Source organism: Triturus cristatus, chromosome 6 (assembly GCF_964204655.1).
Source record: "Triturus cristatus chromosome 6, aTriCri1.1, whole genome shotgun sequence".
Taxonomy (NCBI): Eukaryota; Metazoa; Chordata; class Amphibia; order Caudata; family Salamandridae; genus Triturus; species Triturus cristatus.
Genome location: NC_140589.1, coordinates 949,090,774 through 949,107,317, shown reverse-complemented (window position 1 = coordinate 949,107,317; position 16,544 = coordinate 949,090,774). Strand labels below are relative to the sequence as shown.

The following is a 16,544-nucleotide window of genomic DNA, read 5'->3' as shown; positions in this document are numbered from 1 at the left end:
AATTGTTTGCACGCCTCTAAGCCATCCACATGTAAGATAGATGTATATAGGCTGCAAACATCCAAGGAAATTAACAGGAAACTGTCCTGCCACATAACATCTTTGATTTTATTCAGAAAGTCTTTGCTGTCTTGTAAATAAGAAGGCATAGTCTGAACATATGGACGCAAGAAAAAATCAATGTATTTGGAAGTGTTCTCTGTTAGACAACCTATTGAAGAGACAATTGGTCTCCCAGGAGGGGAGATAGAATTTTTATGTAATTTGGGTAATAAATAAAGAATGGGTATTTTGGGGTTACGATTCATAAGAAAAGAATATTCATCCCATTCTAAAATACCCTTGGAATGCCATTCTTTAAGCATGTTGTGAAATATGACGTTAGATTCATCTATGGCACTGATTGATACTTGCTCATAGCAACCATGATCGTTAACCTGTCTCAACCCTTCTTGTATGTAATCCTGCACATTCAAAATAACAACGTTCCTGCCTTTATCTGACTGACGTATCACAATACTTCTGTCTGATTGTAAAGACTTAATTGCCAGTCTATGTCCTTTAGTCAGATTGTCAACAGACCATTTCTTCTTTTTCGCCAGATTTTTGAGGTCATTGATTACCAAGGTTTCAAAGATATCAATGCCACAAGGCGGCAGTGTTGGATTAAAAATGGATTTTGGTTTGAAATGGTTGGGACAGTTAAGATCAGTTTTGTAGCCCAATGTTTGTGCACTAATCGATCCTACTTCCACATTATCATAATCCAATTCTTTAAGAGCAATTAGAGTATTCACTTCATTGATGGTTTCATTTACCGGTAAACATGTGGAAAGTGTACTAGGAGTCACAACATTTTTTACTTTCAATTTATGCCATTTATGTAAACGCAATTTGCGAGTAAAGTAAAATAAATCAATTCTTTCTTGGGAGTAGGAAAAGTTAGAGGAAGGGCAGAAGGAAAGACCATATTGCAAAACCTCCAGTTCAGCAGAGCTTAGTAAGCGTAGGGAAAGATTTACCACATTCCTGCAGTCATTCATTTTCCTCGTCTCTTTTGCCCCTGTGTTTCCACTCCCATTGGGGTTGTTGTTGCTTTTCTGCCATCCACCCCTCCTGGTTTGCTTGTGGATGGCGAAGTTTTGCCTCTTCCTCTGCCGCGTCCTGTGAAGCCTCGTCCGCGTCCCCTTCCTCGGCCTCTGTCGATTTGGCAATTTTGTTGATTTGATGTCAGGTTCATTAGACGAAACTCCTCCCAAAAATTTGCCGATTTGCTTGGAATAGTCGTTGGTTGTGGGGTGCCCTCATCCGAAACATCGCTTTCCACAACGTCACTTTCAACTTCACCTCCTGTTGGAATGGTGTCTATACTTCCTTGAAGTCCTCTGCGATTCATATGGTCATACTTATGACTAAACGTGAATATTCTGCCTGATTGGTAATCAATCTTGTCCCGCAAAAATTTCCTTTCTTTCTTTGCGATGATCTCCTCCCCATATTTGTCTGTTCTTTTATTTATCTCCTCCAACTTGTTAGTAAAGTTCTCAATCGTGTCTTCCTTCTGGAGCTGAGAATTTCATTTCCATTCTGAATATGAATACCAAGAATTTGAGATTTGAGGGAACTATCAGTAGTCAGAAAATTCCGTTTTTGGACTTGGAAATTGAAGCTGTAGACAAAAGGCTATGTTCTCGACTGTACCGTAAGACTACTGCAGGTAACACTTTGTTACACGCAGAAAGCAATCATCCAAAAAATCTGATTCGCAGCATTCCGTACGGGGAATTTCTTCGGGCTCGGAGAAATTGCAGCACGGATGCTGATTTTAAAGATGAAAGTGACTGCATGACGAAAAGATTTGTAGAGAGAGGTTATAAATTAAATGTGATACAAGAAGCACTCTCAAAGGCAAAGCGGTTCACAAAATCTGAATTGTTGAAACCAAAAGATATAGTGCAGGAGAATGATGTTCAGGCTGTGAGATTTATTTCTACTTTTAACTCTAGCTCTCATGATGTTAGAAGATGTCTAAACAGACATTGGGAGATCCTGAAGACTGAGTCCACATTAGAGGATATAGTAGGAGATGCTGCAATCGTCACCTACAGAAAAGCGAATTCTCTAAAAGATAGACTATGTAGTAATGATGTACCTGGCACTAAAGGATCCAACATGGATATTCAAGGTTTTTTCACATGCATGTCGTGCAAAGCATGCAAAACCAGCACCAATGTGAAAACAGTACATTTCCCAGTCTCTGACACCAATAGACGCATTGAGAAACATTTAACATGTTTGTCAGATTATTGTGTCTATGTGTTGACGTGCCCTTGTCCTAAGAAATATGTTGGCAGCACCATGTTTGCTGCTAAGAAACGTATTTTGGAACATATGAGGGCAATTCAAAACAAGGATAAACTGTCCCCGATTGCCAGGCACTTTGAAGAGTTCCATAAAAGTAATCGCAACCTGTTAAGATTTTTTGTCTTAGACCGAATTTTACCCTCCAAGAGGGGTGGCGACAGAATTCGCAAATTACGCCAACTGGAGTCCAGGTACATTATGGAGCTCGATACTAAGATTCCAGTGGGTTTAAATTCGGAGGAAGAATTGTCTTGGCATTTGGGAGACAAAACTTGAAATTCAGAGCTGGGGTTAATTTCTTGATCCCTATTATCTCTTTTTCTCCTTGAAATTTTAGGGGTTTTAGTAAGACTTTGCTGCCTTTAAATCCAATAACTAGGTCTCCATTTTCCTGGCTTCTATGCGAATGTTCTGAACCTTATTGTCCCATCTCCATTCTGTTTCTCTTTGTTCTTATGTTAGGCCGCCATACAATTTTAGTATAAAATTATGTAATGGTGAGTTAGCTCTAATGTTTTCCTCCCTTGCGTCTGTATTAATCCTTTCTAGTTGTTTAGCATCGGTGCTACACTTTGATATGAGAGTACTAGTCTGATTGACGGTTGTTTTGTTTGCTATCTCCACTTTGCCATGTTTAGGTGATCCAAGAAGTAGAATAAAGGATGAAAGAGGCAACTATCAAGATTAAGAGTCAGAGAAAGAAGTATAAGTACAAGAGTCAGATCAAGAAGCATAAAATTAATTGCTGGCCCACTTGGGCTAGTTACATACACATGTATGTGTGGATAAATATATATTCTGAATAATTTTGCAGAATTCGCAATTTGAAATTTGATTCATTTCTTTATATTTCTTATACTCTTGTGAATTAAAGTAAGATGAAGTATTCAAACTGACCATTATGAAAATTGGATACATAAGCATACCATGCAATGTTGAAAAGTTATAACTATATGGATATTCCCCTTTCAGTAATTGGGTTAACGTTTATCCACTTGGATAGGATATCTTTTTCATTAATTATGTTAACATTTACCCACTTGGGTAGGATGTGGATATTTTGTGAACTCTAAGGCTTTATACCTATAACAATGGTTTGAGGTAATTGGGGGCATTGCATTGAGTTCGAGAACAATGTTTGATTAATTTGCAGCTGCAACAATTTCATAAAAAAAGTATCGATTTATAGAGTTAATAGAGAGCATATAACCTAGCAGACTTAAATGTTATTGGCACATTGCAATTCATGCAGGAATATGAATTAATATTATTTACGTTCTCGCCTCTGTTCCCTGTTGATTGTATAACTTTATTGAGGTATATTTTTTGGTGAACATGACACAATGCCTTTACCGTTTCAAGATGGCCGCCAAGCCGCCAACCAGGAGTACATGCAAACTTCTGTCCTCTCTTTATGTTACTTTACGCCATACTTGTGCGTGGTGCCGATGCCTCTTTTTCTTTTTTGGTGAATGTATTTAACTGTTGAATTTGAACAGGTACTTACCCGTGACCAAGACGATATGTTCGTCGATACGCGTTGGGTATTTTTTGGCTTAAAAGCACATTAAATCTTCGTGATTGAATTTGGAAATGCTGTGTCTTTCTTGGGGAGGAGTGCATTCGTGTATGTTATACACTTGGTGAGACGTTTATATATATATATATATATATATATATATATATATATATATATATTACCTACTGGCGGTCGCCAGTAGGTAGTTATAGTTAGGACCACGTTTCCATAGGAAATCCGCAACATTCTATTTTGAATAACTTTGGCGCCGGTTGACGAATCCTTGCGAATTTTTGAAAATAGGTGGGGCGCTACGCTCCGCTCCTACCCTGAAAGTCTCGGGGGGATTCGTCAAGCGGGGGCTGAGATAAAAGGGGGGTCCCAAAACGCGTTTTTCCCATGCATTTTTCCATAGGACCTTTAGACACAGCTACAGCCCGAACGGCTAAACAGAATTACTTGAAATTTGGCAGAGAGGTAGTCCTCAGGTCAAGGAAGTGCCTTTTGTAGGTTTGGTGTAAATCTGTTCAGTAGATTCTGAGAAAATAGCCTTTAAATCAATATATATATCTGAGCCAGCTTACGGTGCGCTTACGGTGCGCTTACCGTACGCGTACGGTGGCGTGCGCGAGCGCGATTCTGATTGGCCCTTAGATCTTAGTAAACATTCGAATCGGTCGAAACCAGGAAGCGGCGGCCGCCATTTTCTCTCTCGCACTCTGACAGGGGGTTGAAAAACAAAGTGCAAAAACATGTAAAGGGGCTGTTTACACAGCTCCCAAGCACCTAGCCATGTCGAGGGAGTCCCCAACGATCCCCCAAGTGAAAAAAGGCGATTTTAATTTTTTCGAAAATTTCGCCGATTACGCTTACCGTACGCGTACGGTAAGAAATAATAATAAAAAAAAAAAAATATCCACATTCTCCCCACCCCGTGTGCAAAAGGTGCCCGAAGCGCACCTTTTGTGCATGGCTGATCAGAGCTAAACAAAACATATATTTTACCTGTCACAACGATGCTCATCATATGTCCTCCATGTGCGCACGGTGCGCGAAGCGCATCGTGCGTTCATGGCCCATGTAGCGTAACGTGGGCACGCGGTGCGCGAAGCGCACCGCGTGCTCACTGTGCGCGCACGGTGCGCGCACGGAACGAACTGCGTTAAGTGGGCGCGCACGCCACAAATGGCGTAAAGTAACTTAGCATTTAAAAAAACGTACAAATTCACTGAAAAAACCATAGGTTTCACACATGTTATAGTTAGCTGGACATTTTACTGATAAAAAACCAATGAAATTCCCCCGTTATAGTTACTGTAGGCAACTATAACTCACGCGACCGCAATCCTCTGCTGATGCTAATACTGTATTTAGACACTTATTTGCCCATGTCTTCTTCCATTAAATTTTAGCTATACATATATTACAAATATTTTTTTTTCATAAAGACACATATGTCATCAGCAGAGGATTACGGTCGCGTGAGTTATAGTTGCCTACAGTAACTATAACGGGTGAATTTCATTGGTTTTTTATCAGTAAAATGTCCAGCTAACTATAACATGTGTGAAACCTATGGTTTTTTCAGTGAATATATATATGGTTATATAAACAAATGCTCAAGAGCTTGGGAAGCACTCAACAGCTCGCCCACCATCAGGTAATCAGAATCAGCTTGCCTTAATTTCCCAGATTCTTATCTTCATGCCTGACGCGTTTCGCGGCTCGGCGCAGCTTTCTCAAAGGCAATTAGCAAACAGATTGTGCGGTGGACGCTTTCTTCATTTAAAGTGTATGGCATGTTTTTATTGGATAGTTACCCCTCGTGGGGCTCGCACAGTGCGTCAACTTTTCTGATGCCTGATGGGACCTGTAGTCCTTAAAGCGATTAAGTTCAATCCCTGAGTGGGTTCCATGCGCCATACTGTTAAAATTAAAGTTGCATTAATGTCCTTAGTAGGTTTCTGGAAGCTCCAAGCAAGACTCTTTTCAATACGGCTCACTGTGCTGACTGGCGTGGATACAGTTCCATGCCTCAGCCCCTCATGTTGAGAAGTGGTGCATTCTCACACGGCAGGGCGCTGTGTCGATTTTTATATAAACAAATGCCCAAGAGTTAGAGAAGCACTCAACAGCTCACCCACCATCAGGTAATCAGAATCAGCTTGCCTTGATTTCCCAGATTCTTATCTTCATTGCTGACGCGTTTCGCGGCTCAGCGCCGCTTTCTCAAAGGCAATTAGCAAACAAATGGCGCGGTGGACGATTTCTTCATTTAAAGTGTAAGGCATGTTTTTATTGGATAGTTACCCCTCGTGGGGCTCGCTCAGTGCGTCAACTTTTCTGATGCCTGATGGGCCCTTTAGTCCTTAAAGCGATTAAGGTCAATCCCCGAGTGGGTTCCATGCGCCATACTGTTAAAATGTAGAATCTGGGAAATCAAGGCAAGCTGATTCTGATTACCAGAAATTATCTGATTATCAGAAATGTCATAGAACATGTCATGAGTGATGTATTATGTGAGATCATAAGCAGTGCATAGTGATGGCCTGAGTTATAGTTATCGAGCCACCTCCTCTGCTATAAAATTGATTTTGTAGCCCTCCTACCCCCACCGAGCCCTGGCCAACACTGAGAGTTTGTTTTTTAAAGTGCTTTTTGTAGTGTTACTCAGATTTGCATATCCACTGTGAATTTGTGATAAAATGTTTTAAAAAGTTGTTTTTGTCCCCAGGAGTGTCCCTCTAGGGTCCCCCACAAGGCCTAGGGTGCAGGGTATCCCTAACCTACCCCCGATATTTTAAACAAAATTTATTTAGAACCTGTCCCCAAGTCATAAAAATGGCTGCCCACACATCTTTGTTAATGGGGTGGCAGCAGTCAGATCTTATTTTAAGACCTGTCAGCTAGGGGGATCCTCCACGGCATGATATATACAAAGTTTTTTCACCTTAATGTACAACAGCATACAGTTTGTGGATAGCCCTCAGGCCCTTCACGTACACCCTAAAGTGGTCATGTAAACCCTAAATGTGGTCTAGATTCTTATTGTATATGGAGCAACATTATTGTCTATTAAATCAATCACAACTGGTGCTTGTTCAGCTTATACCGTGCATATTCTGCACTCAAGTATTTAAAAGTGCTCTAATATATGATAATAAATTAAAAAGAGTTTCTGAAATACATTTTTTGCCTGGGATTACACAATCTGGGCAAGGCACCGACACAGACATTGCAGACTGGGCTCACGGCCCCCTGACGCACCTAACAGGCCAAGAATGCATTTCTTTGGGGGGTGTCAAGCTCCAAACACCCTCCCTGAAGCTAGGCCCCTGAGTGACAGAGGCACCAGGAGCAGGCCTAAGCTTTCAAAAATGGCCTTGTGGAGTAAAAGGCCTGTCCCGCCCCGTATATGTGTATTGAACAAGATAATGTACTGTATACATGACTACCTAATTCAACATATTACACAACTCCTCTCTGTGATGGTAAGTGTGATGCTGCACCTACTGCTTGAAAGGGGGATTAGCTGTGTTTATTGATACACATTGCTACGAAGAAAATAATTTGGAGGAAACATTGGAGGGAAGTGGAACATCTCCTGAGCTTCTGGCACGAAAAGGGTGTTCAGGGTAAACATTTACAGTAGCCCTACTTACCAGTGATCCCTTCGTCTCAAAAAATAATCTGGTTGCAGTAACCCTGGAATGTGTTTTCCTACAGAATAAACCACTTTAATTACCTTAGTCTCTCAAAAAAGCTGATGCGTTGGGCACGTCTGTGTCCTCGACTTCCTCCCTTCTCCGCTTTCATTTAATCGCTTCCAGCGCCTCGCGCTGCTTCAGAGCGGGACCTTTTAAAACTGTTTATTAGATCAAATATCATGGAGGAATGTTAAACTCTGAACATGCTGGAGCAGTGTGCGGCCGGGCACTATGGCAACCACTCTCTCTCTCGCAGAGGCACTGGCGTGGGTCCAGCTGGGGGAATCATTTGCTTGCATTTTGAGATGATTTTCTCCTGTGTTTTTTTTCTCGGGTCGTTTCGGGAGGAAAAAGCAAGAATGAAAGTGCGCGCCTGTGAACCATACTTTCACGCTAGTACGGACGGGCCCCCTCCATCTGGCGAATGTACTCTGGTGAACCAGCCTTTCTTCTGAATTGGAGTCACTGAACTGAGTTCTGTGCAGATGTTCACTGCGGCTGTGACTCAGCACAGACAGCTCTTCAGGAGTCAGACAATATTTGAGTCATGATTTGCACAGCTATGTATGGATGTAGACAAAGGTCGGGCGAAATTTCCCTTTCCCCTAGACTAGCTCCATTACACGAATTTGGGGGCATATCAGCAAGGGCTGGCGATAATTATCGCTCAGCGCTCTTAGCGCGAGGATAATTATCTCCGGCCAACTCTGAATTTTATCGCGGAGATAGCGTGCTATCAGCAACGCTTATCTCCAAAGCGATAAAATTCAGAGCTCAAGCTGCCAATTGTGAGATTATCGCTGGAAATGCAGCGCTAATCCCACAAGGTTTGGCGATATCTTGCTGATAGGGATAGACATACTTAGCCATGATATCCACCTTACATAGGATATCATGGCTAAATCAGAAAAATACCAGACATAAAAAAGCAGCGTTAAGAAAGAGTGGACGGATCTTGTGCTCTAAAATATAGCTCTAAATGTCTGTTTTGCGTATTTTATAATTTCACATGGATGTTGTCGAATTTTGCATATTTTCTACAAAAGCAAACCACGAATTTCGCTCAAGCCTATTTTAGAAACTGGAGCATTCTCATGAACGTGTGAACTGGCCTGAGACGATATGTTCTAAACGGCATACACTTAACTCAGAAATTCTCCAAGTTAATGCCATACAGCTCAAAAAGGGAGAGGCAACCACTGGTGCCTGTTTCTGAGTTGCGATGTGCTATCAGTAGCTCAATCAATAACTCTGAGAATTTCTGGGATAAGTGTATGCACTTCAAGGACTGCAATGTCTTTAAAACAAGCGTACAGCTTTGTTCTTTTCCAGCGTATCTGTTCGTGATAATGGTACAGCCAGTACTTTTAAAGCAACCTACTCCGTAAGCAATACAGGGCTGTAGTCTAAGGACTCCTGTGTACTGCTGGCAGGGTCGATAAAGTTCATGCACTTTAATAGGGAAACAGCATTTACAACGATGGCTGAAACACCCATTGCCTTTGCGACACGGTCAACGAATGTGTGGTAACCACACATTCCTTTACCACGCATGTCGTTATAACGACATGCCTTAGGTAAAGCAGCATTAGACTTTAAAGTCCAATGCATTCCCTACTGTTGCACGGACTGGAGTTGGAAGAAGTAAATTATACTGTTCCAAAGTCCAGCACTTTTCCTAAGGCAAGTTGTTGTAAAGACTTGTAAAGGAATGCGTGGTTAAGACGCATTCGTTGTTCCAACCGCTTTGTTAAGGAACGTGTGGTTTGGACATGCATGGTTGTGGCATACAACCACTTTTATAATTTTTGGAGAAAGCAGTATTCATAACAGTTTTTTCCTCTTTGCATTTTTGGGCTTGAGCCCAATTTGCTCTCCATCCTGTGCTTGAGCAGCTGAGTACTACCAGGTCCTGCCTGATGGCAATTGTGAAGGCAACCACAGCGTTAGACGAAATAACACATGCAAAATCTGTACAATTACCATTCCGGTGCTGTATTTCTCATTTTTAGCTCCACTCTGAAAACCCCTGGGTGAAACTTGCAGAGTTTAACTCTGTGGAATGCCGCAGAGTTACCAAAAAACTCTGAGAGAATCCGCGGAACTCTGTGAACAGGCAGGAAAATATTCATACGACTCCGCACTGTTTTTTCAAGCTGGTAGTGCATTTATTGCTGAAAATCAGTATGAACAGCACCACGTGGTGTGCATGGGCGCAGCCATTTTGTTTTAACTCCTTTCTCTGCTCCTCTGTGTATGGTGCTGGGACTTTTTAAATCTACTTTAAATCTGTGCCAATGCTCTCCCATCCCACTCAGCAACCCCTAATTTACTTACTTTCTATCAGTGAGTGTCTTTCTGTGTGTATATTTTACATTTTTTTCCATCTTTTTTAGGGACCTTTTGTAACTTTTTTACCCATTCCTTCCTTGTGTTCCACTTCCTTCAGTTCTTCCTTTTGGCCTTGTTTTGTCCTAATTGTGTTCTTTTTCACCCGTCCCCATGGCAGAACAACAGGCAGCCAGCAGCCACGCCAGTGCGACAAGTCACACAAATAGGTGGGCGCTACTCAGGGGTACAGCCCTCCCTATTTTTACAGAGGAGGAGTTGGCTGCACTGTGTTTTTTGGGTCCAGAGCCAACCCCCCTCCATGATGGCGGGAGGGCTGGGAGAGGGTATGCCCTGTGGGAGCATCATCTGCTGTGGTTTAGAGTGCGCCAGACCTAATCGATAGGGAACATGAGCTGCTCGACCTGCTGGATATCGAGGTTGTGGGGCTCGATGAGTGATTATTTTTTGTTTTCTAAAAGTGCAAATTCTTTTTTCAAACAGCATGCTGCTCACAATCAGCATTAAGTTAAGCTTATGTTACAAATAATATCTGGTCTAGCTCGCTAACCTAAGTTATTGAATCGGCTGTCAGCGGGTCTGAAAACGCTCGCTAACCCAAGGATTGTCGCATTGCCTGTTAGCATGCCCCAATGTGCTCGCTAACCCCAAATCATCGCATCAAGCTCATCGCAGCGCAGACGCCGAGTGTTCACCATTTTCCCCTCATCACATCAGGATCGTCACTCCCTCGCGGAGCGCCATTTTCTTTCATCGCAGCAAGATCGCACACGCAACAGGCTCGGTGCATCATCCTCCCTAAGCAGCAAGGATTTTATCGCATCACCGGCTTAGCGTGAAGAAGTTTGTCGCTTTATCCTGCCCGCAACCCAGCACATCATCCTCCCTTGCGGTAAGGATTCAACGCATCGCTGGTTAGCATGAGGAAATTTATCGCTACATCTCCTTAGCGACATTTTTGTTGCTTTGCTACAGAATCTAGATACCCAGATACCTTGTGAGTAAAAGGGTCGCAGAGACCACTGCATTGAACTGAACATCATTTTGTGCACCTTGAACTATTTTTGCAGCATATATAAAGTAACCCTATTTTTCTAGTATTGTGGATTTTTACTGTTATTGGTCTTGTGATTAAGTCTATATAAATATACCTATTTTTTATAACTACTTGAGTGGTGTCCATTTGTAGTGTTCCGCATTGTATTACTGTGTATGGTCATAAATGCTTCACACACTGCCTCTGAGATAAGCCTAGCTGCTCGTGCTACGTTACCACAGGGTTGAGCAGGGGTTATCAAAGGGTGTAGGCTGCTTACTCTGACTTAGGAAGAAGGTTCCCTACTTGGACAGTGGCCAGCCATTGATCCTCCACAGCATGAAACATACAACGTTTTTTCGCCTTAATGTACAACAGCATACAGTTTGTGGATAGCCCTCATGCCCTTCATGTACACCCTAAAGTGGTCATGTAAACCCTAGGGAGAGGGTATGCCCTGTGGGAGCATCACCTGCTGTGGTTTAGAGTGCGCCAGACCTAATTGATAGGGAACATGAGCTGCTCGACCTGCTGGATATCGAGGGTGTGGGGCTCGATGAGTGATTATTTTTTGTTTTCTAAAAGTGCAAATTCTTTTTTCAAACAGCATGCTGCTCACAATCAGCATTAAGTTAAGCTTATGTTACAAATAATATCTGGTCTAGCTTGAGCTAGCCAGGTGCTCAGCGCTACCTGCTCGTACTCGTGGAGTCTCGCTTGGGCTGATTATTTAAGAAGTGATGCAGACTCCTCTGTCCTATCACTAATGATGGAGCATGATGGTGCTCTGAAATTGAAGGGGTGCATCATAATCACGTATAGTCCGCACCTGCACATATTCTTGTGTTGCATTAACATGTGGTCATTAGAAATGTGGTGTAATAATGATGTGATGTTAAACGATAGAAAAGTAATTGTGCCATGCAAAGAGAAATGAAATGACATTTATGTTTTAATTTGCAACCCTTGATATATTGCAGCCGCCTAACGAAAAGCTTATGTGTAGTAAAATGCATTTCTGATTTGAAAGTGCACCAAGATGAAGATTGCACGAAGAAATTGAATTGAATTGAATTGAAAGAACATTTGTAGAGCGCGATAGCTACCCTGAGGCGTCCTAGCGCTATAATAATGAGATATGCTTAACGTGTAATAATTATAGATGTGGTAGTGCAAAGCATTATTACATTTGAGTGCATAGTGTGCTGTGTAAAGGCCTAAATGAAATGTTCACGTTGTGATATGAAAGGCCTATTAGTTTATTCTCACATTGGCCAAATTGTGTAGGCCCGAAAATGTAATTTCCCTGGTAAGCTCTCATGTTTAGAAATAGTCAGCAAATTTCATGTGTATGCAAGGATGTTCTGCTCTCATGTTTTAATGGCAGGTGAAAGAAGCTGCCTTTGTTAGTTAGAACTAACGCCTTTTGTTTTAGGAGATAGGCATGGAGGAGAAGTGAAACAATGTAAACAGAATATCGATAATTGGGAGCCGGTGTTCCTTCTCTCCGAGGAGGCCTGGGAATCAAGGACAACGGAATTCACATGGAGAAGACGGTGGAAAACTGCCCACGATAGGTGTCCGTTAGCATGAGGTGATCTGTGGGCGTGTTTTACATTTTTGCAGTTTGTATTAGGGAAAGTGCCCAGAGAGTGTCAGAGAGGTAGAAGGAGACAGGATGAGTTAGGAGAAGGGGTTAGAGGATTGATCTAGGCAGAGTATCTTAGAAACGAGGTCTGTTGCTTGCTTTAGTCATCGGACTTATATTGTGAATGTGCTTCTTAGGAAGTCTTCACAAGCTGACACCTTTTACCGGCTTGGCCTGGGAAATGTTAAGTAGGGATGCCACCTTAGAGATAGTGTAAGGACAGTTTAATGCTTTTCATTTTTCAGCCACGGACGAAGTCCGACCTAAATGTTGGAGCAATCCTTGCTTGTGTTTTATTTTTAGAGTTGTTTATCCTTTCCATGATCCACCGGAGTAGACTTATCCGTAGGTTTGGTTTTGTATTAGTTCCTATGTATTTTTATAACCTCGTCTTGAGGTGCTTGTATATCCAGTTGTTTTTGGCTTTGTAATAAACCCCTAAACTGAAGTTGGAGTCTGTGATCTTTGAGTCCTGGTTGGTATTGGAAAGTTCATTGTGGTGATGCACTGTTTCTCCCCTTTAAACTTCTCAGCAGGTAAAAAGAGACATCGACCTGGGGTTCCTTGTTAAAATCTCTGTGGTGGAATCCAGCCTTATCAGTTGGTAGTGAGAGGACGGTTACCTCTGTAGTAAGGAGAGAAGTTAGGGAAAGGATAGGAAAGCCCCATAGAGTCCAAGAGATGGTTGTCCAGAAGATCAAGAGAGGAGAATGACGGTGTTTGGTGGAGACCGACGAAGAGTGACGGTGCGGCGGAAGCAGCAGTTCGCGGAGGAGTGAATATGAATAGGGATGTTGTCAGATTGCGGAGGTGATTTGATTGTGTGATGTCTTGCGGAGTTGGAATGAGAGTTGAGTGATTGTGGTTTCGGACGGTGAGCGCGCGCAGTTCATTTGATTTCTTGATGTCAGGCTCGATGAGCAGCCTAAGATCTCGGGATAGATAGATTGTGGTGTAGAAGACACCCAGAGCCATAATTGTCGACCTTTGATTGTGGGAGTCGTGAGACGTCATCGACAACCCACCCGAAATAGGGAACGAGAGAGTGAGTGTTTGAGTGACCAGTGCAGATCGTGTGTTACTGTGTGTGTAAAATCGAGTGATTGGATCCTATCAACTATTTATGTGACCGTCCGGCCGTTCGTGGGCAGATGGTCGAGGGCAGTTGTCCGGTCGTTTCGCGGACAGACAATTGTCAGATTGAGGTAGACAATTACGAGTGACTATCCTGTCGTATGGTGGACAGACAGTCAATCAAGTGATTGTCCAGTCGTTTGGTGGACAGACAGTTACTTGTTGTATGAGTGTGGCGTGCAAGAGGGTTCGAGATGAATGTGAAGGAGGGGAGCTGCGGAGTGAGGAGGGAGAGTGACGTTGAAGTGTGCCGTGCTGTGATAGGTCGGTTAGTGTAAAGCCGTGCTGGTATTCGTGGATTGACATCAGGAAGTAAAATGAAAACGCTGTGGGCAAAAGAGTTTATTTATCATGAAATGTTTTAAAGTATTGCGAGATCTTTGTAGGGGAGATAGAGGAGTGGCAACTCGAGTGGGGGAAGAAGCGTCGCCTGAGGATACCCCAGCTCATTACATGGCTCGAACGTAGGGCTCCATACTATACTTTGGCTTCAGAATTGGCAAAAGATGACTGAAAAGGAGGGAGATTTGGCTTTCCCACACTATGGTTCATTCAGATTTAATGTGTTGTATTGCTTGAAGTCAGTGATGGCTGCATTACGACCTTTACCCAGATCAACACAGTTTGAGGCGCTGGATACATGGATAAGAGCAGCGCATGCAAGGAAAAGAGATCGAAGTCAGGAAAGCGTAAAGAAGTCGATCAGGGCATTTCAAGATGCACGGTGGAATGCATTGACAAAGAGATGGAGGGTAGACACCATTGAGGGAGATAGATCATTTCCGTTGTTAGTAAAGGTAGGAGATGCCCAAAAGAGAAGAGAAGAGGAGGATGATAGTGACACAGATGACAGTCTTTTGGAGAGGTTGTTGGCAGAGCGTCGACCTCCATATAACCCTGACTCGGAAGGAGGAATGGGAGCTTCTACAAGGCAAACAGGGGAGACACAGACAGATTCCACTGTGGGAGTAAGAGGAAGGATTTTGGCAGGAACAGAGAGAATGGGGACACAGCAACTGAGAGGGATGGAGGCAAATGAGGTTAACACAGTTACAAGACTACCGGAAGCTCTTACAGTACCGGTCGCTATTGGCCCTATAGTATCAGTATACGATCCAGACCAGACAGGAAATGGAAGTCTAGGACGGTCAGTAATAGGAAAGGGTACTGGTTCCGGAGGGAATGGGACAGCGAATGGAAGTGGTCACCCTTCAAGGCCCATAGAATCAAGTATGCCGTTGCCAGCCACAGCAGACTCCTCTAGGGAGACAGGTGGAACAGAGAACAGCGAGGACAGGGTCCTTGGCTGATTTGTGCTCTGACTTGAAGATGTGGGAACCCCCAGTGAGAGGCCCTAGTGGAAGGATGATGGGAGGTAGTAACAGTCAGGAAGTTTCGGGGAGTCAATCTGTCTCACAGAACTTAATAGAAGGGAATCAGCGGGAAGATCAGGGTAGTGATAGTGGAGAATCAAGTAGTGCGTCGAGTCGAGGAACAATTAAAGCTGATCTAAGGGCAAAGGTACTGGATATGAGCCAGATGCATTGTTGTTTGTGGCAAAGGATGTAACTCGCAAGGCAAGGAAAGCACATGAGAATTTGACAGAATTGGCACAGAGGTATGGTGTGGATTTGTCTAAAACTGAGATGTTACAGGGAAACCATAGGTTAACTTATAGTGATCAGGAACTAGAGGAGAAAAGAGTTATAGGTTTGAAAACACACATTCGAGAATTGGTCATAGGGATACGTGCGTGGAGCATGCTTGACACGTGGGAGGAAAGATGGTCAAAGAAGAAGCGTGCCAGGAAGAGCATTGGAGAAATGCCACCTCCAGGAGGTGGAACAATGAGAGTGGAGGCCTTTCCGTTGAGAGAGGCACCGAGCAGAGGGTATGTGCATGTGCCTTGGAGTAGAGGTGACTTAGCAGCGTTTACCTATGATTTTCTTTGGCTGAGGGAAAAACCTGTTGAGTGGTACAAGCATGTTGATCGGTTTGTCAAAATTTTAAAAGTATTGTGGGTTGATCTGAATACATTGTTTGATATTGTGGTACCAAGTGATTTGTGGTCAGCTTTTAAAATTGCTGTTGATTGGCCGTCTTCGGAGCCTGAGTGAGACACTGTTACACATGGTCCTTCACCTGGGGTTGTGAAAACGTATGAGCAGGTAGTCACATGGTTTCAATCTAAAATTTGGCATAAGATATTGATTGGGTTAAGATAGACAGAACTGTTCAGGATCCAAAGGAGACTGTACATGCCTACTATGAGAGGCTCTTGCAAGCCTTCAAGCGGTACAGCGGGTTGGATACTCTTGACCCAAAGAAATGGGTCAGTTTGTCTCTAAATGTGTGCTAGGATTGAGACCAGAAGTTAGCCTTATGATCCAGCAGCACTTGATTTGTTGGCAGAATAAATCTGTGGATGAGATTCTACGGTATGCCAGCTACTGCAGTGATGAAGTGGAATCGAAGACAGGAATAGATGTTGCCACTCTAAAGAAGACCACTGCATGTCATAACTGTCACAAGATCGGGCATTGGAAGCCGAGTGTAGATCGAACCCAGCTAATCAGATTCAGCAGGAGGAAGTGGTACAGGCATCTGAGGTCATCAATACAGTGTCGAGGCCCAGATCTGTAAAAGAGGGGACAATAGGCCCGCAGGTACAAGTTTCCCGCCACCGAGAATTCCACATGGAAACCAAACTTACCAGCAGATGCCCTTTATTGAGACATTTAATAAACTCGATTCAGACCCATTGCAACGACGGTGTCTGATGGGGGA

The 16,544-nt window shown here is 43.1% G+C and overlaps 1 protein-coding gene across 1 annotated transcript in view; it reads right to left on the bottom strand.

Moving 5' to 3' along the window:
• The window catches only part of LOC146820825 (uncharacterized), a 32,939-nt gene extending 25,187 nt beyond the window's left edge, over nucleotides 1-7,752 (bottom strand). Inside the window, exon 1 of the mRNA XM_085609296.1 lies at nucleotides 7,629-7,752. The gene's annotated coding sequence lies outside the window, so the exon portion shown is untranslated. The remainder of the gene's footprint in view (nucleotides 1-7,628) is intronic.
• Nucleotides 7,753-16,544: the final 8,792 nt, after the last annotated feature.